A 26,184-nucleotide genomic window follows, 5' to 3' on the forward strand; every position below is an offset into this window, starting at 1 on the left:
TAAGATAATGATAAACATTTATTATCCCTCATAATTTTTGCAAGTCTAAAGCATCTTGTCTGAGCAGTTATTCAATTGGGTTGGCCTATTGCTCACTGACATTAACCAAGGCTATAGTCTTCTTCTGGATTGACCTAGGGCTGAAAAATCCACTACAAAGTTTACTCATGTATCTGATTAGCAAGTTGGTGTTGTTGTTGGTGAGAGGTCCCGGTTCCTCCACAAGTGGACCTCTGTACAGGACTGCTTCAATGTCCTTATGGCATGTTGGATGCATTATCCCAGAGTGAGTGATTCAAGAGATGAAAGCAGAAGTTTTAATGTATTTTTTGACCTATGCTCAGAAGTCACATAGCATCATGTCCGCAATATCTAATTGGCCCACAAATCAGTCTTGCTCAATGAGGGAAGGAACTACACACACATGTAAATACAAGGAGGTGAGACTGATTGGAGAATGGTAAACTCAATCCATCTTTTGGCCTCCCACTGATTCACGCCTGCATGTCCACCTCTCATGCAAAATCGTTTTTATCCAAAGTCCCCTTCCCCAAATTCACATCTATTTTCATCGTCAGCTCAAATACAGGATCTTGTCTTTGAAATCAGGCTCAGGTATGGTTGAAACATCTCAGGTATGGTCCTTAGAGTGCAAGTCCTCTTGATCTGAGGATTTGTGACCTAAGGACACAAGTTATTTGCACCACTCCATCCTGTCCCCCATAAACTCAACATACAATAGTGGAGTAGGCAAAGAATTACTGCCATAGACATTCTTATTAATAAAGGGAGAAAATGGGAAACACACAACGCTTTACTGTTCCTTTCTGAAATCCAGAATGATACATATTACCCTTTCCTAGATTAGGGCTCAAAAGTTTGAGAATGATATACTATGGCTTTAGGAATTGTTCTCTGAGTAATTTCTCCTTTTATATGAAATATAGCCCATGTTTGCTGCTGAGGGGCTTTCTTCATTTTGCTTACTACCTACAGAATTTTTTGTTTCCAACAGACTTTTTTCTTTTTTAAAATTGAGATATAACTGACATATAACATGGTGTAAATTTAAGATGTGCAACATGTTGATTTGGCACATTTATACATTGCAATATGATTACCACCACTGCCATAGCTAACACCTCTAGCTCATCACATGTATCAAGCTAAGAAGCTTTTGCATAGCAAAAAAAAAAAAAAAAAAAAAAATATAAAAAGACAACCTACAGAATGGAAGAAAATATTTACAATTCATATATTGGATAAGGGGTTAATGTCCAAAATATATTTGGATCTAATACAACTCAATAACAACAACAACAAAACCAAACAATTGAATTTAAAAATGGGCAGAGGAACTGAATAGACGTTTTCCCAAAGAAGACACCTAAATGGCTGACAGGTGCGTGGAAAGATGTTCAAAATCACTAATCACCATGGAAATGCAAATCAAAACCACAGTGAAATATTACTTCATACATGTTAGAATGGCCACCATCAAGAAAATGAGATATATCAAGTATTGGTGAGGATATGGAGAAAAGAAAACCCTTCTGCATTGTTGGTAGAATTTTTTCATCTGGTTCTGTCACTGTCTCTTTCAGTTTAAGCTGGCAGTACAATGCAATTCTCTTAAAACTCTAATGGGTCTTTTGTGAATGTTATTGGGTTAAATTCACTAAACAAAAGCCACACCTGCAAATCACTTTAAGATCAATACATTTCCACATGTGCTTCTGCTTAGGCTGCTGAGCAATACTGCCTTGCATTCTTAGAAGCTACTACTTGTCATATCAGTTGTCAGAGGCATTGCCCTAGGTGTGCTTGAGATTTTAACAAAGGATTTAACAGTCAGATCCTTGGTTTTATTATTAGACTGTATATTAATAGACAACAGAATAACACCTTGCAAAAATGTCCTTGTCTCAGTCCCTGAAACCTGTGACTATCTTACTTGACATGGCAAAAGGGACTTTGCAGACATGATTAAGTGAAACATTTTGAGATAGGGAGATTATCCTGGATTATATTGGTAGGCCCAGTGTAATAATGCAGGTTTTTATAAAATATCTGGAAGGGTCAGGTTCAGAAAAGGGGATGTGATGACATAACGAGAAGTCAGAGTGATGTAGCTATTATGAGCAAGAACAGTGGACAGCTCTAGACGCTAAAAAAATCAAGGAACAGATTATCTCGTAGAGCTCCCAGAAGAAATGCAGCATTGGTGACACCATGATTTCAGTCCTGTAAGACCCATTTTGGACTTCTGACCTCCAAAATGTAAGATAATAAATTTGTATTGTTTAAAAGCTCTATGTTTGTGGTAATTTGTTACAGCAGAAATAGAAAATTAATACAATGTGTTTTCCTGAATGTGCCTTGGATTTTGTTCTGCTCAGATGAAACTGCTTAATTTTAATGTGTTTTGCCACCTGGAGAGCCTGGGAATTTTCAAACCTGGAGATAGTTGTTCCCTTATGTTCAACAAATCTTTTTTTTTTTTTTTCTTTTTAAAAATCATTCTCTCACATGTTACTATAACCAAGAAGAAAGTAGGTGGCACATTCAACACTTTGCTTGGAAATATCCTTATCTAGATCACACACTACTTTAAGAAGTATTTCTCTCCTTTGCAAATTATATCACACACTATCTGCCACTACACAAGCTCCTTCTTTCTCTCCCACCCCACTCCCCTGTTTTTCATTTATTATGAATAGATCACTGAGGCTTATGTAAACGCTTATCTGAATAATACGTTAAATTTTGTAAGAAACAGTTTCTAAGGACTAAATATGTACTATAGCTTTATATTTTGTAGAACCATTTAAATAATAAAGAACTCAAACTAATTGGACAATTCAATTTTAAAACTAAATTATTATGATTTTAAAAAAAGAATTTATTGATAAAGATAAGGCTAATTTATATAATGGTTATGTTGACTTTGTCATTATAGTTTGTCAAATATTTAACATATTTATTCTATTTTGCTACAGTTAATGAAAATTTTATTTACTTATTTAATAATGTCTGTTTTCTTCACTACTATATTGAAATCCATATACAATGCATTTTTAAAGGTGTGATTTAATTATATTTTGATTTGCACAGTAATAGTATTTACAGGGTTTCTTAGCACAACATAATGTGTTATTCTGTAAGGTATTGACGTACGATTTTATTTTATTTATTCAATTATGCACATGTGTCTCAGTGTTGGTTATTATGTTACAATAGTTGGAGAAAATAAACTTGGAATTACATGCTTGCTTGGTAAATACATGTTATTAAATAAATGGTTTCAGTGTAAAATATGATCTTTACTAAAATGATACATTTGGATTAGTACAAATGAAGTTTTTCTTAAAAGTTCTGAATATACTTTGATTATCCTTAGGAAAATTTCTACTAATCCTTTCTATTGCTGTGTTTTTCATTAATTCATTTTACCACAGATAGACTATTGAAAAAGTAGAACTTACAAATTACACCTTTGCCATAAATTGTCCTTAATTGGACAGGTACACAATGGAATATGATGATATTTTATTGGTTACTGTTATGTACATGTATACTCAGCAAACATCTAGCTGATATAATTCCTGCATTCTCCAAAAGCCAGCCTGCTACAGATAATCTCACCAGCTAGATTGACATTCTGTTCTCATATCCTGCTCTAATCATCATTCTTTAAGACCAGTTATTATTTTGTCTCTGGATATGTGAAGCCTGACAGAAATAAGATGTTTAGATTGCTAACACATGCAGCTTTTAGCAACAATAGGTGTACATTCCTGAATTAGTTGGTCATGAAAGGGTCGGGGCATGAATGAATGTAACAGAAGCTAGGTAAATTTACTGCATCAGTTATGGAGTGTTGACCAAAAATTGCTGACTTGCATGGACATCGGAACAGGGAAAGCATATATATCAAGAGGTCAGGCTGAGGGCACTGAGTGCTTCAAGTTGGACCCAGGGATGCTGGAAGGGAGGTGAAAGGGCACTGGAAACCAACTTGGCCTATTTCAAAATTTTGCCTACAGCTATAATACACCTCTCTAAATATCTCCATTACTGATTTGTGCCTGTCACACCTGTCATTTTGGCACATCATCGTTATAGTCTACATCTTTTTGTGTGTGAAACCTGACTGCTGCTAACTGCCCATCGCCATGCTCTTTAAAAATTTTGCATTTCCTTCTTCGTCTCTGACTTTCCTCTGTATCTCCTCTACTTAAGTGCATTAACATTTAACTTTATAATTGATTTCTATTCTTTTTCCAACTAGCAGCTCTTGTTTCTCCCTCATGATTCCCCACTTAAAATTAAATACCTCTTGGCACCTGTGATTTCTCCCTATTTGGAAACATGAGAAAAATAATAACCTAAAGGTAATTGCAAATTTCTTAGAGCAATACAAATTCAGTAATTAATGGAAAGAACCACATGATTATTGGATTCTCAATATAAAATGATTGAATGTGTGACTGAAAAAACTTGACAGATTTACATCCATTGTATATAGATACATTTATTTGTTTTCTAGCTAACTCAACTGTGCTAATTGAGATATGATAATTCCATCAGAATAAACTGAATCTGAGTATCATCATATCAGATCATATTGTTCTCGTTCTGATCATTTTAGAATACAGAAAAATAAAATAAATTATCTCATTTTGTTCCCCAAAACTTATTTTCTCTGTTCTATTTTTATTTAAAGAAATGTCAAGTTAAACTTTTTTTGTATGAAATGCATGGAAAGAACGAACACCTCATAAGTGTCACCACACAATTGCTCACAACAAAATCTATGAGTCATACTTGAGTTTTTTTCTCATTTCCAAATTCAACCTACTAGCAAATCCTCTGTCATTACTTTAAAAATATTTTTTAAATCTATCCATTTCTATCTATTTCTGATGCCACCATGATAGGCCAAAGTATCATTTATCATGATCTCATTTCTTATATACTGTAGTAACCTTTCAGGCTGGTTTTCTATTTTGTTTTGTTTTGCTGTTTCTATGCTTGCCATTTCTCCAACCTTCTAATTCATCCAGGCCATCTTAACATTTCTCCTGAAGTCCTATGGACCATTTCCCAAAATAAAATCACAGGGAAATAATTACATTTAGATATTCCCTAAAATATTTGTAGAATGTTAATCAATTTATGTTATTATCCTATTCAATGGATTTTCATTGGATTAAAAGAAAAAACTAGGGGCACCTGGTGGCTCAGTGAGTTGGGTGTCCAACTCTTGATTTTGGCTCAGGTCATGATCTTAGGGTTGTGGGATTGAGCCCTGCTTGTCTCTCTCCCTCTGCTCCTCACCCTGCTCATGCTCTCTATCTCTTTCTAAAATAAGTAATAAAATATTTGAAACAACAACAAACAAATAAACAAAAAAAGAAAAAAACTAAACTACGTATCATGATCAGTGAGATTCAACTGGCCTACCTGTTCAATTGCTACCATTTTATCCCTTGCTTACATTCTCTACCTAAATATGTTTTATTTTCCCTCAGTATCCAAACTCTTTCTGTCCTCATGCTGTTTGTTCTTTATTTCTTTCTCAAATGTCACCTTAAATGCTCTGCCAATCTATATTCTTTTTATACTCAGTTTCCATAAAATAAAGGTGCATAAAGTATTGGTTCTAGTCTTATTGGGCAAATTAGTAAGAGTAAATAAAATGTGGTCATTGCTTCAAAAAGCCACGTGTTTAAACTTTCATTGCAAGAACCTTTAGATTTTTTTATGATATTTGCATTGTGTGAAAATGTTGGCATTTTCCAACACATATATTGAATTTGGACATGATAAAAATACAGTATATTTTTGATAAGAGTTATTGATACATCGAAGTAGGAAAGAATGGAATTTTTTATGAATCTTTTGAAATCACTTTGTCTATACTCCTGTAAGATGTAAAAGAATAAACATACAAATAGCCATCTTTTTACAATATATGGGAAAGTCCCAAAACTTAAATATTAAAACTGGTAACTTTGTGGTGTAATGAAGTATATAAAAAATAATGTTTTCCTTTAGCATATACTGTGATTGAAATTGGTGATTCATGAAAATATATCATTGCTTAATTGGCTAAGCTCAGCGGTATGTACTAATCATCAGTGACAAAAATAGGAGTTAAAGCCACTAACTGCCTGCAAATGATTGAAGGGTAGTTCAAGAAAGGGTTAAGCTGGGCAGGAGTTATTTATGAAAAGAGTCAACTGAGACAAAGTGCAGTAGCACTCATTAAACTAATGAGGGGAAGCTCCTAAAATCACATTTTAAGGGCATTTCCTTAGGGTCAGAATTCAAACTAATGCCATTTTATTTTGATGTGGTTCATTGAAACTTAGTCTGGCATTTAAAAGATTGGGCACATTATGATTAGGAGTAGAAAGTGGTTATGAGTTTGCTGTCAGAGATTTAAAAATAAATACCACCAAAATATAGTTCAAATTTCTGATGAAATTTATTCAGAAATTTTTATCTAATTTATCTAAAATCACAAAATTTTGTTAACATTGCACAAGCTTCCTTGTGATTTATTGCATTTTATTTTGAAGATTAAAGAACAACATTTCTCATCTTTCTTTGCAAATAGAGATATGAGTGAGATCAACACTTTATATATGAAATAGTCCATAATTTATAAAATGTATCCAGATATACTTGCTGATTTATCTCTTTCCAGAGCATATTTATGACAGTAAAACTAATATATATGTTTTCAACTTATATTTTGTATGAACACCTGAACAAAGTAATTGTTTCATAAAACTTCAAAGCTCTATGAATCTATTTTGAATGAAAGGTGGATGGATAAATGCTTTAATAGTCTGTTATTTTGTTATTTCACCAATATAATATGAAGAAAATAAGAATAATATAACACAAATAACAATTGTGTAGCAGAGACCTTGGAAATGATGAAACCTTTAAGGTATGATTACTAATTTAGCTCAGGTCAAAATGATATGAATATGTGCAGTTCAATTTTTTTTTGTCTTTATCAGCCCAGCATTAGTCCTTTAGAAAGATGCTTAAGAAAATATCTATGATTGCTAGGTTGACACTGGCAAGGATGGGGGTATGTAACAGAAAGTAGCCTGTCATATGTATGTGACTGAGTTGGGGATAAGCAGGGTGGAAGCCAGTTTTATTCTTAAAAGTTCACAGTTATAACATATGGTCATTTCTTGTGTTAACAGAACAGAGTTGATAATTCAAAGATTTGGAAAGCCAGTGAAACATTTCATATCTGTGCACTACTAAACAGATTTGAAATGCTTTACCACATGAGAACATTATATATATATATATGCTTTGTTACTAATGTTTTATTTTGTAATATATTCCTAGAATTCTAACACTTGGCTGCCCCCCCCCCCCAGTAAAATAAAAAAGAAAGAAAAAAGAATGCCTTTTTTACTGGGTAACAATATCATTATGATAGAGTCATTTTGATATACTTTTCTTTGAGCTAAGCCTCCTCCTTGGTTATCTTGACCAGTTTATAATTACTATGTATTTCAGATCTTTTCTGATGTTCAGGTACATTTTGGGTAATGAAGTCATACTTTTCACTGACTGCTCAAGAAAACATGAAATTTTTTTCCAAGTAAAGTTGTTAATCGTTGCTCTTATTTAATGAACCAGGTAACAAATCCAGGTTTCTCAAATTTTTCACTGTACTCCTTTTTATTCCCAGTACGTATCAGTTAGGAGATAATATTACAAATTGTTCCTAGAAACTTGTAACCATAACTCACCTGTGCTTCATGATCTAGTTTTCTCACCTGCCATATTACAGATTTCCCCTGCTATCTGAAAGTAGATCGTTCCTATGAAAACTTTCATAAGCCAAAATAGCATAAAGTGTGGAAGCAATTACCATTAATTTATATGGAAAAATGTCTGAGTGTTCCCCAACCCCCAAAATAACCTCTCTTAGGCTTTTCTGATACCTTAGGACACATCTTGTTCACAGATGCACAAAATAAATCAAGATAAAGCCCAGATACTCAACTGACACAGTTGAAAACTATGGCAGCTTGATGCTGAGATGCTGAGTGCAGTTTCTGGGGAAGGAGCCTGGCGGGGCCACTCTTGCTGCTTGGATGTGCACTGCCTCTATAAGGGCTTGTTGCAAAACGAATGCTGAATGCTATTTTTGCTTTCACTCCTTTTCATAAAATCAAAATCCTCTTCAGCTTTCCTTCAGTTAAGGAAAACAAGTACTAACGTAGGTCTTCCATAGAAGCGAAGTGGTGTAACACAGGCTTTCAAAATGTGGAAATACCTGTATATCTGTCACTCCTTAGGTCTTCTGTGTGAGGCTACAGAGGCAGAATCGTTCTTTCATGCTGCTGATGTTGATGGTAACAATGGTAACAGTGGCACGAATATCCATTTAAGGTAGTGATGCAGCTGTTTCCGGTTGATGTTGAGGATGCCTATGCCTGAGTTTAGAAGTCTCTCACAGGTAGTGAATCTACTAATACCAATAGTGATGATGCATCAACACTCAAAGTGCCGAATCTTGGTTTTTCTTCTTTTATTTCCGTTTATACGGAATTCTTACATTGTGACGGAAATATGCGCCCATGAAAACTTATCTAGAGGACAGACATGGAGACAATAAACACTTTTGACTGTTTGAATTATCCTTCTTCTCAACTTTGACATAATGATCATGAACCAAATCTGTGAGATTCTAAGTACTTTTTCCTTAGAGTGAATTCCTTCATCGGGTTCCTCCTATCCTCTTGCCCAGGCAACATTGATTCCTAGCTGTGCAGTGTGCTTTCAAATTTGAATCCCTGACTCTCTGAGCTATGCCAGCCAATTCCGTTGACCATGACATGGAAAAAAGACATGAAAAAACATTCCGAAACAAAAAAGCGTGCGGTATATCTTGTTGACTATTGCAGTATTGGCACAAAAAGTGTGTTATTACTCTCTCTTTTTCCTTTTATAACCAGAATCAATAATCCCAGGAAAGTCAACTTTGAAGATACACTACTATTTATTTTTTAAGGCTTAATAATAGGTTTCTTTTTATATAGTTTGCTCCTCTGAAACAAAAAAGTGAGTGAGGAATATGTCATGGCAATTACACTGTTCAGTAAGTTGATCTATGGGTGTGTGTGTGTGTGTGTGTGTACACTTATGTCTGTATTTAAAGCATCACCAAGTATTCTTTTTTTTTATTAATAACAAAAAGTTAAATGTGAAGAGTGGTTGTTGCCCTTATATTTTATTTGAAATTCTAGTTGTTAAAATCATTTGACAAACCAATAGATAACTTTTTCACAACTGAAGCATCAGTTAGTTAAAAACATTCAAAGCAGAGGAAGAAATGCAATGCTAGGTTTCTTATTTTTTTCTCTTCCTTCCTTCCTCCCTCCCTCTTCTTCCTTCCTCTTTTTCTTTTTCCTTTTCTTTTCCTTTCCTTTCCTTTCCTTTCCTTTCCTTTCCTTTCCTTTCCTTTTCTTCTTTTCTTTTCTTTTCTTTTCTTTTCTTTTCTTTTCTTTCCTTCCTTCCTTCCTTCCTTCCTTCCTTCCTTCCTTCCTTCCTTTCTTTCTTTCTTTCTTTCTTTCTTTCTTTCTTTCTTTCTTTCTTTCTTCTTCCTTTCTTTGCCAAAGACATGCAAGTTTTTTTTTACCCCCTTCACTTATTTTCCCACCTCATATTCCCCCACTTCTGACAACCACCAATCGGTGTCTATGTATCTATGAGCTTTTTTTTTTTAATTCTACATATGAGAGAGACTATTCTTATACACACACGCACACAATTTCTTTATCAATCTATCCACTGATGGACACTTAAGTTGTTTTTCCTCATCTTGGTTACTGCAAAGAGTGCAGCAATGAATGTGGGGGTGCATATATCTTTTCAAATTAGTATTTTCATTGTCTTTGGATAAATATCCAGAAATTGAATTGCTAGAACATATGGTAGTTCTATTTTGTAATTTTTTAAAAAGATTTATTTATTTGCCAGACAGAGAGAGAGAGAGAGAGAGCAGAGGGAGGGGCAGAGGGAGAAGGAGCAGACTCCTCACTGAGCTCAGAGCCAGACACTGGGCCCTAGGATCATGACTTGAGTCGAAATCAAGAGCCAGCCGATTAACTGAATGAATCACCCAGGCGCCCCTATTTTTAATTTTTTGAACAACTTCTGGACTATTTTCCATAGTGTGTGCACCAATTTACATTCATACCAAGAGTACAAAATAGTTCACTATTTTTTTACATCCTCACCAACACTTATTTCTTATCTTTTTGATAATAGCCTTTCTAACAGATGTGAGGTGATATCACATTGTGGTTTTGATTTATATCTCTCTAATGATTAGTGATGTTGAACATCTTTTCATGTGCCTTTGACCATCTGTGTGTCTTCTTTGGGAAAATGCTTATTCAAATATCCTGCTAATTTTTAAATTAGACTGTTTCTTCTTTACTACTGAATTGTGTGAGTTCTTTGTATATTTTGGATATTAACCCTTTATGAAATATAGAATTTGCAAACATTTTCCCAATAATTCAATTGCATTGTTCAGTAAGTTAATCTGTTGATGTGTGTATGTATACATGTATGTCTGTGTTTAAAGCAACACGAGGTATTCTTGAAAGGAAAATCAGCAAAAAGAATAGACAGATAATATAGTAGTAAGAACATTCTCTATTCATTTTGTTATATCATTGAAACAGTGTTAAATGAAGTTATGTTCAGTGCTGTTCTCTTATTGAATGAGTACATGTTTCCTGCAAAATAAATGAACTGTAGCCAATAATATTATCACTGCAACGATAAATATAAAATAAGAAAATGTTAATGTATTGCTATGTCATTTACACTTGTACCTCTGCTCTATGTCTTTTGGCCTCTATTTGGTCTGTTAATTATCAACTATGTTTAGTCCCTTTAAGACTAAGCATTTGTTTGGGCTTCTTTAGTGTAATCCATTAATTTCGGCTCCCAAGACTAATTATAAAGTCAAAATAAACTAAGTTCAACCATTGTATGTTTTTTTGCTTCCTTAGGACATGACATTTATCTCCAACTGATAGATTTTTATTTTTCTAATAGCTGTATAAGAATTGATCGTCCGATTGATTTTAATAGTATTCTTTACCTTTGTTTGCCAAGGGTAAATGTCATAGTAATTTTTCATCATACCTGTTACCTTTTTAATATTCAAATTTACCTTATTTCTGACAAATAAAGCAAACGCCTAATGTTTACAAAGTGCAAAATAACTCATTGCTTATTTACAATATTAATTCCATATTTAAAAATAAACTATAAGATATTTACACTGTATAATACTTTAGGTTAAGGGTCTTTAAAAATTGCAATTTTAAGAAGGCTAATTTCTGAGTGAGCTTATTATTCTTATGTGATTGAAATTTTTTGTTTGTTTATTTTGAAACATTAAATGAAATACAGCTACTTGTTTTGGCACAGATGCTGAAAATAGGTGTCGAAAACTCATGCTCTTCTGATATCTGATCATTGACATATGAAACTTCTTTCTTTTTTGTGGAAGGATTTAGAATTTTCCTCTTATTTTTTTGTTCTACATTTTGCCCTGTTAGGCCTAATGTTGATAATTTTACATTCACTGTCCCAGCTGCTCAGAGCTCCTTAAAGTTTCATACATTTCCTTCCGCATTGTACACATCTCAACTACTTATTCAAATAACTACCCACTCCCTAGTCTCTGTTCTTTCTTTCTAAAATATCTATTAGTTTTTCTCTTTCAGCACTTGAAAGATGTTATGTCACTTACTTCTCTGTCTCTGATGATACTTTCTCCATAGTTCTAAAGAAGAATCTGCTGTTACTTGAAATGCTACTCCTTTATTAGGAGGCATTTCCATCTTGCTGCTCTCGACTTTTTATTTTAGTTTTTGGAAGTTTGACTATGATTCGTCTTGAACTATGATGGATTTCTTTGGGTTTATCTTGTTTGGGGTTTGCTCACTTCTTAAACCTGTAGGTTTGCATTTCTTGCTAAATTCAGGAAGTTTTCAGCCGTGATTTATTCAGGACATTATCAGCCCCGTCCTCTTACCATTCTTCTTCTGAGATTTTAACAACACAAATGTTAGATCTTTTGTTATAGTTTCACAGATCTCTGTGTCTGTTTCATTTTTTCCCCTCTATTTTTATCTCTATTGTTCAGATTGGATGATTCCCTTTGTTATAGCTTCCAATTTACTTATTGTTTATTTTGTTTTCTTCATTTTGCCATTGAACCCATCCTTTGAGATTTTTAAAATTTAGTTTGTCAGTTATTTTATTTTCATTTTGTTCTTTATATAATACACTTCCTTACTGAGACTTTCTATTTTTTTTTCATTTGTTTCCAGCATGTTCATAAATGCTCACTGAAGCATTTTTATGATAGCTGCTTTAAAATCTTTGTCAGATAATTCTAATCTTATTGTCATCTTAGTGTTTATATATAATTGATTGTGGCTTTTTAAAAAATTATAGTTTGAGATCTTCCTGGTGTCTGATAAATAATTTTTAATTGAAATCTGGACATTTGGGTGTTATAAAACTCTGGATTTTATTTAAACTTTCTGTTTTATTTATTTTATTTTATTTTATTTTATTTTATTTTATTTTATTTTATTATTTTAAGATTTTTATTTTTATTTATTTGACAGAGAGAGACAGCCAGCGAGAGAGGGAACACAAGCAGGGGGAGTGGGAGAGGAAGAAGCAGGCTCCCAACAGAGAAGCCTGATATGGGGCTTGATCCCAGAACACCGGAATGCTGGGATCACGCCCTGAGCCGAAGGCAGACGCTTAACGACTGCTCCACCCAGGCACCCCTAACCTTTCTGTTTTAGCTGGTCTCTCTGTCACATCTCTGGCAGCGGTAACTACCCTATTACTGCCAAGTGGTGGTAGAAGGCTAGTTTACCTACTTGGCCTCTATTGACACCTTAAGGGAGGGGTCCTCATTATTGATCAGTGAGATAAGAATTCTGGCCTACCACTAGGCCTCTTCCCACAGTTCCCTTACTGGGAAGTTTAGGAGTGCCTCATTATAGGTCTCCACATGACCTTCCCTGACACCAGAGGGAGGAGTCACGGTGGAACTGATCTTCTTAGGACTGGATAATGGTGAGGGCACATTCTTTAGATCCCTCTGACATGACCCCAGAGGGAAAGGGAAGTACCCCTCCTTTCTCCCAGACGTGGGGGGCAATCTAGGCTTCTACATGATCTCTACTGGTTCCTCAGTATCTTGTTATAGCCCACTGGGGATGAAAGTCCTAGCTCTCCACTCTACCTTCACTGACACCATACTTGGAGGTGAGGGGATTCGGGCTCCTTGTTACAGCCTGGTAAGTGTGGAAGTCTAATCTTCCTCCTTAGTCTTTGCTGGTATGGCTATAAACAGAGACACCGTTTTTCCTCCTGTGGTATTTAGCTAGCTAGAACAGTTATTCTTAAAAGTTATTCTTAAAAATATTCTGCACCACCACTTCCCAGATCTTTTGGCTTTGTTGGGGCTTTAAAATTTTTTTTAGTTTGTTCCCAATTCTGAATTTCCACTTTCGTCAGTATCAAATCTGAAGTATAGGAGGCAAAAAGAAAGAAAAGTCCCTACCATATTGCTTTTGGGGGCCTAGATTCCTTCATCTTCTGTCCACCTGTCAATGGTTTCTTATATTTTTCTTTTAGGTAATATTCAGACTTTTCATTTGTATTTAGAGGGTAGAATAAGAAAATGTGTATCAGCTCCTTCTTCTTGGAAATGGAGGTCCTCATTCTATTAATGTTTTATTTTTGCTGCCCTGCTTCTAATTTCTAATTCTTTTTGACTCTCTTTGTTGCTTTATTAGAACATCACTGATGTTGCGTATATGCTCAACATATACCCTTTCAGTAGAGTGATATTAGTTATATATTTATTTAGAATTTTATTTTCCTTTCTAAATTAAATCTATTTACTTAGAATTCCATTGCTTCTACTTGCTGGTTTTATTCTCTTTCTTTTATATTACAGATATTCCTCAGAAAGCTGATAATCCTGGTCTGTCCACTTTTATTTATGTTTCCATTAGAAGCTATTCAGAGCGACGGCTGGGTGGCTCAGTCTGTTAAGTGTCTGCCATCAGCTCAGGTCATGATCCCAGGGTCCTGGGATCGAGTCCCACATCGGGTTCCCTGCTTGGCACAGAGCCTTCTTCTCCCTTTCCCTCTGCTGCTCCCCCTTCTTGTGCTCTCTTTCTCTCTCTCTCTGTCAAATAATAAATAAATAAATAAATAAATAAATAAATAAATAAATAAATAAAATCTTTTAAAAAAAAGAAGCTAATCAGAAATTCTAGTAGATTGCACAGGCTTGTTAACAGATTGGACTAAATGGCATGTTTGGGTAAGGACTCACCCATTGCACTGGAGTCCTCTAAGTACGATTCATAATTTTCTTGATTGGACAGATGACACAGAAGTACTTGAACCATTGTAATAGGAGAAAGAAAGAAAGAGAGAGAGAGAGAGGAAGGGAAAGTTTTGCAGAACAACTGAATATACAAATTCAGATTACAAAGGAAAAAACAAAACAATGGGAGTGATGAGAGAAAAGGAAACAATAGAAAAGGAAAAAGCACTCATGGAAAAGCAAGCCCAACTATGAATTACTTTCTTTTGACAAAATGGATCAATAACAATAAATACAGATATAGTAGAAGTGTATGGATAACAAAATGTTAATCATATTCCAAGGGAAAACTATGAAAGTAGACCAAACACAAACTAAGAATAAATGTCTTAATAAGAAAAAACAAACAAATATTTAGCATCAATCCATGAAAACACAAACAATAACAAACTGGTTCTATATTTCTTTTTATCAAAATTACAATGTGTGACTTGGATATTATTAGTTTAATTTATTTTCATAGTGACTAGCTATTTGGAACATTTATTTCTAAAAATGCATTTAATTTTTTTTTTTTTTTAGTTTCAAGTTTTTATTTAAATTCCAGTTAGTAAACATATAGTGTAATATCAGTTCCAGGAGTAGAATTTAGTGATTCATCATTTACGCAACACTCAATGCTCATCACAACAAGTGCGCTCCTTAATATCCATCACCCATTTAGCCTATCTGCCTGCCTATGTCCCCTCCAGCAACTTTCAGTTTGTTCTGTATAGTTAAGAGTCAGTTTTATGGTTTGGTTCCCTCTCTCTCTTTTTTTTTAATGCATTTACATTTCGTTCACACATATCAGTCACCATTTGGTTAGGCCGAAATCATAAATTGAATGCCTTAATAATTATGACTTTTTTTTTTTATCAATAGTCCATATATTTCAAGAAAAATCACACTAGAGAGTTCAGTATGTGGAGATAGTAACTCACTTAGTTTGGGTCTAATTTTTTAAAATAGACTTTATTTTTAAAACAGTTTTAAGTTCACAGCCAAATCAAGACTTGCCACATTCCTCCTAACCCCACACATTGAGAGCCTCCCCCACTATCAATATCTTACACTAAAGTGGTATATTTGTTACAAATGATGAGGCTACAGTGACACTTCATTATCATCCAAGTCTGTAGTTTACATTAGGGTTCATTCTTTGTGTTGCATATTCTGTGGGTTTTGACAAATGACATGCATTCACCTATATAGTATCCCAGAGCGTATTTTCACTGCCCTAAAAACTTCTGGGTTCTTATTCCCTCCTAACCTTTGGAAACTACTAATTTTTTTTTAACTGTCTCCATAGTTTTGTCTTTTTCAAAAAGCTCTATAGTTAGAATCATGTAGTATGTAATATTTTCAGATTGACTTTTTTCAGTTAGTAATGTGCATTTAAGTTTCCTCCATGTCTTTTCATGGATTGGTAGATCATTTTTTCAACCCTGAATAATATTCCATTGTCTGGATATATCACAGTTTATTTATCCATTCACTTATTGAAGAACCTCTTGGTTGCTTTCAAGTCTTGGCAATTATGAATAAAACTACTCTAAACATCTGTGTGTAGGTTTTTGTGTGAACATTGTTCCTGTTGCTCCATATTCTCGCTAGCACTTGGTGTTGTAAATGTTTCAGTTTTTGATCATTCTAGTAGGTGTGTAGTGGTATCTCAGTATTGTTTCAATTTGTCATTCCCTAATGACATCTGATGTTGAGCTTCTTTTCATATGCTTACTTGACATCTGTATATCTTCTTTGTCAGGCATCCGTTCAGATCTTTTGCCCACTTTTTAAATTAGGATTTTTATTTTCTTATTGTTAAATTTTCATGGTTCTTTTTATATTTTGGATAATAGCCTTTTATCAGATATGCCTTGTGCAAATGTTTTCTCCTGGTCTGCGGCTTGTCTTCTCATTCTCTTGACAACATCTTCACAGAATAGAAGTTTTAATTTTAATGAAGTCTAATCTATTTCTTTCATTGATTGTTTTTTGAAGTTGTATCTAAAAAGTCATCATCAAATGCAAAATCATCCCTATTTTATAAAACATATTTGAGAGGCAAATTGACAATATGTATCAACAGTGAATCTTTTAACTGGCTTTCAGTAGCCCAATCAAAGCTTGACTCATAGTGATGATATTTTATAGGAAGTGAATTGTTAGATAATAATGTTTAGACTAGATGTGAAAATAAAAGACTGCTTAGTTAGATGCCACTTAACTATTTGGGTGCTGGAAGAAGGTATTTGGGCATGTAACTGGTTGCCAGTTACCTTTTAACTGTGGGTATTTGAATACATATCCCTTCCTTAACAATGTACACACACACTTTCTTCCTTATTTAGAACTGAACTCCTTTCTTGGTCAATCTAAATTTTGATTTTCTTTTGGAAGTAGAAGGAAATAACTGTCTTGTTCTTTGAACTTTTTTTGAGCTTCTTTAGGGCATACAGGGCACACATTGTCAACCACTTTTCTATTATTTTAAATATTTTTCATATTGCTTCCTATATGAGGTTATTTTCTCATCTTCTAGATGCAAATTTCTTCAGGACAGTACAAGGAGACTCGCTTTTACTAATTTTCATATTTTACTGCAACCATAACTGGGTTAAGATATAAAATCTGAACATGATGTAGCCAGCAGGTGTCAGGTACTCTGTAGGAAAGGAAAAGGATGGAGATAGGCCTGGTTATCATATGTCTCACAAAGACTCCTGGTTCAAAACTGGATAAAGAGATAGAGGATAAGCAAAAGTTGAAGAGGAAACAGATTATATGGAATGGGAAGAATTATTTCCCATGGTAGAAATCACTGAAAATTTGTACTTATTGTATGGGAATTGTGGAGCATTGGATGCTCCCTGATTTTAGGAAGATTAACATGAAACTAGAAAGGTAGATATGATGGCAGGTATTCAAATAATCCTTAGAGGATGTGCTTGGAAAAAATGGTGCTCAAATCAGTAAGAAAGTAAAAGCTTAATTAAAAATTTCTCATTAGTCAAGAAATGAAAAAATCTGATTAATATTAATATATTTAATTAGTAATCAGATTTACTGATATCAGATAATTTCATTCAATTGTCAGAAAAATAGATGTTCCAATCATGTTAGTATCTCATAAAACATTTTATAGAAAACTTATAGGGAGTCTTTAAGATGGTCTAAATTACCTAAAATATTAAAAAAATTTTTTTTCAATAATCTTATAATTGTACAAGGAGCAAATTATTTCTATTCAAATATTAATAGATTTGGTTTTAGATTTAACTCTGTATTTCTATCATAAGGCGTTAGTATTTGAGGAGTGTTTAACCCTTTTATATAAGGAGAGGTATTTATAGAACTACAGCTATTTTCCTGCCCATCTGGGCTTAGCTATATCTCTAATAAACAATTTAATCTGAAAAACATTAAGCCTAGAAGATGATATTGCAATTCCACATGAGTTTATTTTATGTGATAATTATGAATCACCAGGTTACTATAGAATTTTATTTACAAAGAGGCTTCCCAACAGAGTTCCAGGTGGGCCCTCTACTAATTGTGAGAAGGATTCTGGATGTTTGCTGTTTATAGATAACATCTAGTTAAATCTGTTTTCTGGATCCCATGCTATTCAGACTGTTTTATATACAAAATTGCTTTTTTGAACTTCAAACATGAGTGACCTCTTCCTGATACAAAGTAAATTCTTACTAAAACTACGGTTTTGATCATTGACAATTAGAAGCTTTCTGGCCAACCCAAACTTTATCACATTTCTTTATTGTATTTACTAACTCACATTCTACATGTATTTAACATATAGCACTAATTTATTGTTTGTAAGTTTCTTTTGATAAAGTGTATTATTAAAAGAGTAATTTTTTCTATTTAACTATATCTGAATCATTTCAAAACACATAATTTAGGATGCTAGTTTTACCATGTCTGAATTTTATTTGTAGACATTTCTTCAAACAAAACAATACTATCATAAAACAACACTTAAGGTTTTGCAAGTCTTTGGTGTATGAACTTAGCAGTTTATTAGAAAAACTTACGCTACTTTTCTTAGCAATCACTCATTAATTTATAAAACAACTGTCTTGATAAGACAATTTATGAACAGAGGAATAGACTTTTTTGAAAAAAGGAAAGAAACTATTTAGAAAGGTTTCTTGAGTCCTAACCTAAAATACACAAAATGTTCCTTTAGAAAGAAGGGACATTGAGGGAAAGGGCAATGAATGCATAAATGTATACCTTGATTTGCCAAAGAAAATAATTGGGAAGAGGAGTAAATAATGTTTATACACTTATTTACAAATTATGGATCATTTTCAAAAGGGTGAATAAATTATGGTAAATATAGATGCTGGTGGTAATTAGAACATACGGAAGGGGAAATTACCCGTTTTAAAAGGAAACCTGTTGTATCTGTCAAGATCTATTCAGGAAAATTAAAACTATTCTATATTTGTAAAAATGAAGAATTAAATCAGGTAATCCTTTTTTTTCCTTGTGAAAGAAGACGTGCAAATACAAAGAGTATAAGGTGAGGGAAACCAAAAAATAACTAATAGCAGTATGATAGTTAATTTTGTGTGTCAACTTGACTGAGCCACAAAGGACCCATTATAATGGGTGTTTCTGTGAGGGTGTTTTTAAATGAGATTAACATTTAAATTGGTAGATAGTAAAGCAGATTGCCCTAACTAAACTGGTGGGCCTCACCCAATTAGTTGATGGCCTGGATAGAGCGGAAAGACTGACCCTCCCCTAAGTAGGAGAGAATTCTTCCTGCCTGATGGCCTTTGAATAAGACAGTAGTTCTTTCCTGCCTTTGGACTGAAACATTGGTTCTTTCTGAGTTTCATGGCTCCAGGCCTTCAGACAGACTGGAACAATACAATTGGTTCTAGTGGATCTCGAGCTTGTCAACTCAACCTGCAGATCTTGGGATTTGTCAGCCTTTATGGGGATATACATATATCCCCTGTTATATATACCCTTGTGTATTCATGTCACATATATATGTATATATACATGCATTATATATATATATATATATATATATATATATATATATAAAATATCCATTTTATGTGTATATACATTCTATTGATTTTGTTTCTCTGGAGAACCCTAACTTATATGATCAGTAATGAAGCTGTCTTTATCCCTATGGTTAGAAGAACAAGAGGAGCACGTAATGTTAACAGAAATCAGGATCTGGTGTCATACAACTGAAGTTAGAAACATACCTGGCAGAAACATCATATAATGGAGATGCTAAATATAGAAGCTAGAACCATGGAGAAGACTCAGTCTCTGCCAAACATGCTATCCAATGTAATGCATAAGAACACCTTAGCTTCTCCTTCCTCTTGTCCTCCAATACATCCACCAGGACTGCTGATTGACTTAATAGAGCTGGAAAGTAGTTTGCAAAGCAATCAGGAGAATGATTTTCTATACCATACGGGACAGTAAGTGAGGAATGGAGAATGAATCTGAAAACAAAGGCAGATGAATGGCTCATCTGTTAAGACAGAAGACAAAGTGCTGCTATAGAAGATTTACGTTTGCGTTGAAATGAACTTAAAGAAAGAAGAAACATGGAAAACATTTGGAGCTCTTTTCAAAGTACTATACAGTTTAAGTTATAGGTATAAATCTCCTGGATAATATAGACCTTGTAATTTCATTATGTTTTTATAATATAGATTGTGCACTACCATATTGCATTATAAAGAGTCAAGGGAAGACATTACAGAGTAAAAACATTTGCAAAAACATATAATGAGTTTGGCTAAATGGGAAGGCAGGTAGCTGTTGTGTAGTGATTAAGGGAGCAGGAGCATTAGATGAAGTATGAGATTTTCAGTAGAAGCCAGATTATGCAAAACCACGGTGAAGTTCACAGAATTTTTCCTAAATGCAATGGCAAGCTGTTAAGAAGTTTTAAGCAGGGTAAGGTGATCATATTTTTCTTTAATGAGACCAATTGTGGTCACTAAGTGGGAAATGTGCTAGAAGAATTAATAATGGTAACCAGAAACCAGTGTCATTCCAGGAAAAGGTGGTGGTATCTTGGACTTGGAAAATATAAGTAAAAAGGAACAAAGAGGAGAGATAGAGAAATATTTCGGAGGGACTGTGGTGGACTGGATAATGCGTCCCCACCAGACGTCTGCATCCTATTTCCTGGCAGTTGTGAATATGGTAGTTTACATAGTAGAAGAGTTTTTGTAGACCTGATTGAGTTAAGGATCTTGAGAGGGAACATTATCTAGGATTATCTGGGCGGTTCAGTCAATTATTGGATTAACTCACAAGAGTCCTATTAAGGAAAAGACGGAGGCAAGAGAGACAGAGTCAGAGAAGGTGATTGATGATGAAAGCAGAGGTGAGAGAGATTTGAGATGCTGCAAGGCTAGCCTGGAAGATACAGAAGGGGCCACCCACCAAGGAATGCAGGCAGCCTCTAGAAGCTGGAAAAGGCAAGGAAATGAATTCTATGAAGTGTTTAGAGGCAACACAGGCTTGCCAACACCTTGATTTTAGACTTCCGGCCTCCAGAAACTTCATTTAGACTTCTGACCTCCAGAACTGTAACAGAATACATTTGTTTTGTTTAAGCCCTTAAGTTTGTGGTAATTTATCATTATTATCTATAAACTGATGTAGAAACTCAGGGAAAGTTGGTGTTGGTTTGAATGTGGGGAAATGAAGAAGAGGTGTCAAGAATATGTTTCACTAGCTAGTAAATGAAGCATCTATTTGAAGTTTGGGAGACTGGAGATTTGTTTTTAAGATTTATTTATTTTAGAGAGAGCACACATGCCTGAGTGGGGGGAGGGGCAGAGGGAGAGAATCTTGAAGCAGACCCAATTCTGAGGGCAGAGCCCAATGCAGGGCTTGATCCCACCACCCCTGAGATCATGACCCCAGCAGAAACCAAGAGTCAGAAGCCACCCAGGTGCCCCAAGAAGCATTTTTAATGTGCGAACATGTTAAGTTTAAGATATTTATGAGATGACCAAGTGCTGACATCAAGTGTGCTATTGTTTTTGTGGGTATGGTGCATAGAAGCACAGATAATTCTGGCTCTAGTAATGTTAGAATTACTCTGTAGATGGAATTTTAAATGATGGCAATAAAAGAGATTTCTTATGAAGGAAGTGATGAGTGAGAAGAGGAGACTCATGATTAAATTCTGAGATACTTCAATCTTTAGAAATTAGAGAAGACAGGACTAGCACATATTAAGTATTAATCAGTAACGAAGAAGGAGAAACAATATGTTGTGTTTTAATGGTAGCTAGCATAAGAGAGTTTAAGGAGAAAAATGAAAAAATTGAAAAGGATATTAAGGTGTAGAAAAAACAAAAAGATTCTCTAACTCTGTAAGAAGATTGAGATCCATTACTTTATCTCCCCAGTTTAATTATATGAAGGAAATCACACAAATGTGAGTCAAAGTATGACCCAAAGAAAAATAAGATGGCCAGTGTTGTCCTGATGTGCTTTCCTGTTCTGTTGAGTAAATAAGAGTGCAGATATCAGGACACCACTTTTAGTTTTCCTCTTTGGCATGCTTTGAGGGTTTGAGCTGTTGGGAAAAAGATAAAAAACATTATCTTAGAATAACAACTCTCAATTATATTCCAAATCTACTAAATAATAGATCGAACTCCCCTATTCATATAATTATGATTCTGAAAGATAATAAGTGGAATAAGAGGAGTGCGATGGTTAATATTATGTCAGTTTGGCTGGCATGTTGCCCAGATACTTGATCAAAGATTTTTCTGGATGTTTCTATAAGGTGTATTTTGAATGAGATTAATGTTTAAATCTGTGGACTTTTGAGTAAAGCAGATACTATCCATAATGTTGGTGGACCTCGTCCAAATCACTGAAGGTCTTAATAGAACAAAAACTGACCTTTTCTCGAAAATGAAGGAATTCTACCAGCAGATGGCCTTTAGTCCTGAAATGCTGCATTGAGTCTTTCCTGGTCTCCAGCCTGTGTGTTATAGACTTGCCAGCCTCGCAATTGCACGAACCACTTTAATATATCTGCCCCCCGCCCCAAACCGCCCTGCTCTGTGTTTGTGTACATGTACACACATTCTGTTGGTTCTCTTTTTCTGGAGAACCTAATACAGTGAGTAACAGTAGAGGTGGAAAACAGACACACCTGAATATGGAGAGTTGCAAAAACTTTTGTATGTGTAATTTGAAACACCTGTCTTCTCAAAGATTCAGACTTTTCCGTGTGATGGCACCGTCTTTCAGCTTGTTTTGAATCTTTCTTATAGAAACTAACCAATTTTTGGCAATCCATGAAGACAGTTGTTTTCCATCCTACTGGAAAGGGTGGAGGAGTGACAAGTTGGTATCACCAAAGGTTTTCAAATATAAAGCAGGAATGTTGCAGAAAGAAGACATATGCATTTGATAGGTGGTTGCACCTCTTAGCGTGTCTGTGATTCTCAGTAAAAACAGCCTGAAATCACATGGATGTTTATATACTGGACACTTAACTCAAATGTTTCAAAGTTATTTTTCTGTTATATCATATATGGTTCCCTTTTTAACTTTTGACACTACTTTCCATTCTGTTTTTCGGTCATTCTTTCTCTGTACTGGTGGTATCTTTCTTCAAATCCAATGGTCTCCTATGTCTATATTTACAGTGCAGATCTTAGATACACACACACACACACACCCCCCCCAAATCATACATCCAGCGTGGACAAAGCACAGTTCTCTGTTCAGGGAAAATTGTTCTTCCTCAGTGGCTGAGTTTTTCAATTTGATAGTTTCTTTAGCTTAAAATAACTCTTCTTTAAAATTTTCCTCTTTTGAAGAGAAAAAATGAACAAGATATGGTTCAGATTCAAAATCCAGCTCGGTTCTATTTTTTCCTTTTTTAATTCCAATTTCCAGTTAAATTGTATTCCTCAGTGTTACATATGGAAGCATGTATAAATGCATGTATCTGATTACCTCAGTTAAAGCCAGCTTTTCCATAGCACACATTTCCTGAACTTTGACCGGACATGTTCATCTTATGGCTTCCTAAATTTTTAAAAACAAAATGTACCATCCATTACCACAGACATTGAATTCTTCCCACACATTTGATTACATAAAAAGAATTTCCATGTTTTATACTTCTTATTGAAATGATTGGCTAATCAGCTTTGTTATTCAGTGGAAGAAGATTGAAGCTCAGTGTTCCAAATTCCCAGTAAAAAAGAATAAGAAATCACTAAACATGAAAACTACTGTGTTAAAAATAAAACATGCCGGGGCGCCTGGGTGGCACAGTGGTTAAGCATCTGCCTTCGGCTCAGGGCGTGATCCCGCCGTTGTGGGATCGAGCCCCACGTCAGGCTCCTCCGCTATGAGCCTGCTTCTTCCTCTCCCACTCCCCCTGCTTGTGTTCCCTCTCTCGCTGGCTGTCTCTATCTCTGTCAAATAAATAAATAAAATCTTTAAAAAATAATAAAAAAATAAAAAAAAAATAAAACATGCCTTGGAATAATTGCTAGAAAAATAATGACTAAAACTTAAGTGTTTCTTGTCCCACCAGGTTTGTTGAGATTCTGCCTTCCCATCTGTTTATTCTTAAATAAATGTTTTCTGTAACATAGTATGATAAGCAAAAGTACACTTGATTCTATAATTACTTTGTTTTCTTTTTTTATAGTTGTTATTTTGAATTTCTATTTGGTTTGACAGTTTTATTCAAGGTTGGAAATTTAAGTTGATTTTATGTAATCCACATCTTAAAATTTATTTAGTATAGTACTCCAAATTTATTTGTGAAAATTAATGGATTCTTTGGGTAATGCATGTATTCCTTATTATCATTATTTGTTATAACCACTGAGAAATAGAAATACGACTCAGTACCCTAAAGAAAATATACTTCTTCAGTGACCTAGATTTTTTTTTCCAATAATATTTATAGGCTGCCTGATTGTGACTTTTTTTGTGTGTCTGTTTGATTTTGTTTATCTCTTTTACCCACTTCTGTCAAATCTCTTAGGAACTACTCAGCTTCTGAGTTTAAGAGAAGTTGACATTTGAATGGCTCTTTCTCAATGCAATATAATGAATTCTTACAGTTGGAAATGTACTCAAATTGATACCTTGCATAGGTGGATGCACTTGTCCCATTTCAATGCCTGTAAGTATATATTATTATGTATTTTCTCCACTATTTATAAATTGATTTTGTTAAGTTCATTTTCACCATAAAGTAGATAATAACTTATGAGACAAAGCAAAGCTGTTCAATATAAGTTTTTAATATTTGAAATAAATTCTAGCAAGTATATATGATACAGGAAACAGAAGAAGTCGAGTTCTATGGATGAATCATAGATTTTTTTCATCAGACATTAGAATTTAGATAGTTAGGAATAGGTGATGATGATTAGGCATAAAAGAATGTCTTAGGGGTTTAAATAATAAACAGGAGCTATTTTTTAGGACTATGTCATACCTGTGAAGGTAGTATTAAAATTTGAATTATATATTCATAATTACCAATTTAATATGTTAAATTAAACTTGCACTGATTTTCAGTAGTTATATTGTATTATGCCTAGCATAAAGTCTTGCTTGTAGGAGATGTCAGTTATTCAATCATGGGCAGAAGCAACTCATTTTATGTACACCTTAGCTCTGAAATTTGCTTTCAAATAAGTCAACCTACCTATAGACAAATATAAACCTGATAGTCATTATATATATATGTATATGTATAAAATAGTGTTTGACCTTTGTATCAGTCCTTTAACTTTTTTATGTATTTAAATTTTTTCCTAAGAAACATTGGACAACAAAGAAAGGTGGTAAATTCTTTTCTTCAAGGAACTAAAAAGAGTGACACAATAATGCAACATTAAGCTAAAGGGAATAACATTTAATCTTGCACTTGATGGAATACCAATATACAGATGGTTAAAAAGATGTAATCTACTGATTTCCTATCTCCATGGTTAATTAAATATATATATATGTTATATATATATATCTTATATATATATCTATCACCAACTTAGAATTCACAGAAAAACGTACATAAGTACTCTAAGATCATTCTTTTTTTTAAATATATATAAAGATAGATTTTATTTATTTATTTATTTATTTATTTATTTATTTATTTTTTGACAGAGATAGACAGCAGCGAGAGAGGAAACACAAGCAGGGGGACTGGGAGAGGAAGAAGCAGGCTCCCAGCGGAGGAGCCCGATGTGGGACTCGATTCCAGAATGCGGGAATCACACCCTGAGCCGAAGGCAGACGCCTAATGACTGTGCTACCCAGGCGCCCCTCTAAGATCATTCTTGTTATATAGTAAAATAAATACTTCAAAACATATTTCAGCTGTGTAAGATTTTTATATTATTTGTAAAACACATTTTGTGTTTTTCTCAATGACAAAACCATATGAAAATATATTTTCGGCTCTAAATCGTGTCAAGAGCCATGTTTAGAGGCTAGAGGGTTGTGATAAAACTAAATACTGATTTTAAAGAGATTGTATATTCTTAGTTAAAATTTTTCAAAATACACATAGACAATGAAAACAAAAAAAATGCAGCACAATAAATAATCATTAAATAAGTATATGGATGATAAATGAAAGAATGGGAAAAAAAGACATGGTGAAATATACT

The 26,184-nt window shown here is 34.1% G+C and overlaps 1 long non-coding RNA gene across 1 annotated transcript; it reads left to right on the forward strand.

Moving 5' to 3' along the window:
- Positions 1 to 2,198: 2,198 nt before the first annotated feature.
- Positions 2,199 to 25,839, forward strand: LOC130542631 (uncharacterized). Its single transcript, XR_008957301.1, has 3 exons — positions 2,199 to 2,280; positions 24,543 to 24,683; positions 25,679 to 25,839. It is a non-coding gene; the product is annotated as an uncharacterized LOC130542631 (long non-coding RNA).
- Positions 25,840 to 26,184: the final 345 nt, after the last annotated feature.

This window comes from Ursus arctos, unplaced genomic scaffold (assembly GCF_023065955.2).
Source record: "Ursus arctos isolate Adak ecotype North America unplaced genomic scaffold, UrsArc2.0 scaffold_4, whole genome shotgun sequence".
NCBI lineage: Eukaryota > Metazoa > Chordata > Mammalia > Carnivora > Ursidae > Ursus > Ursus arctos.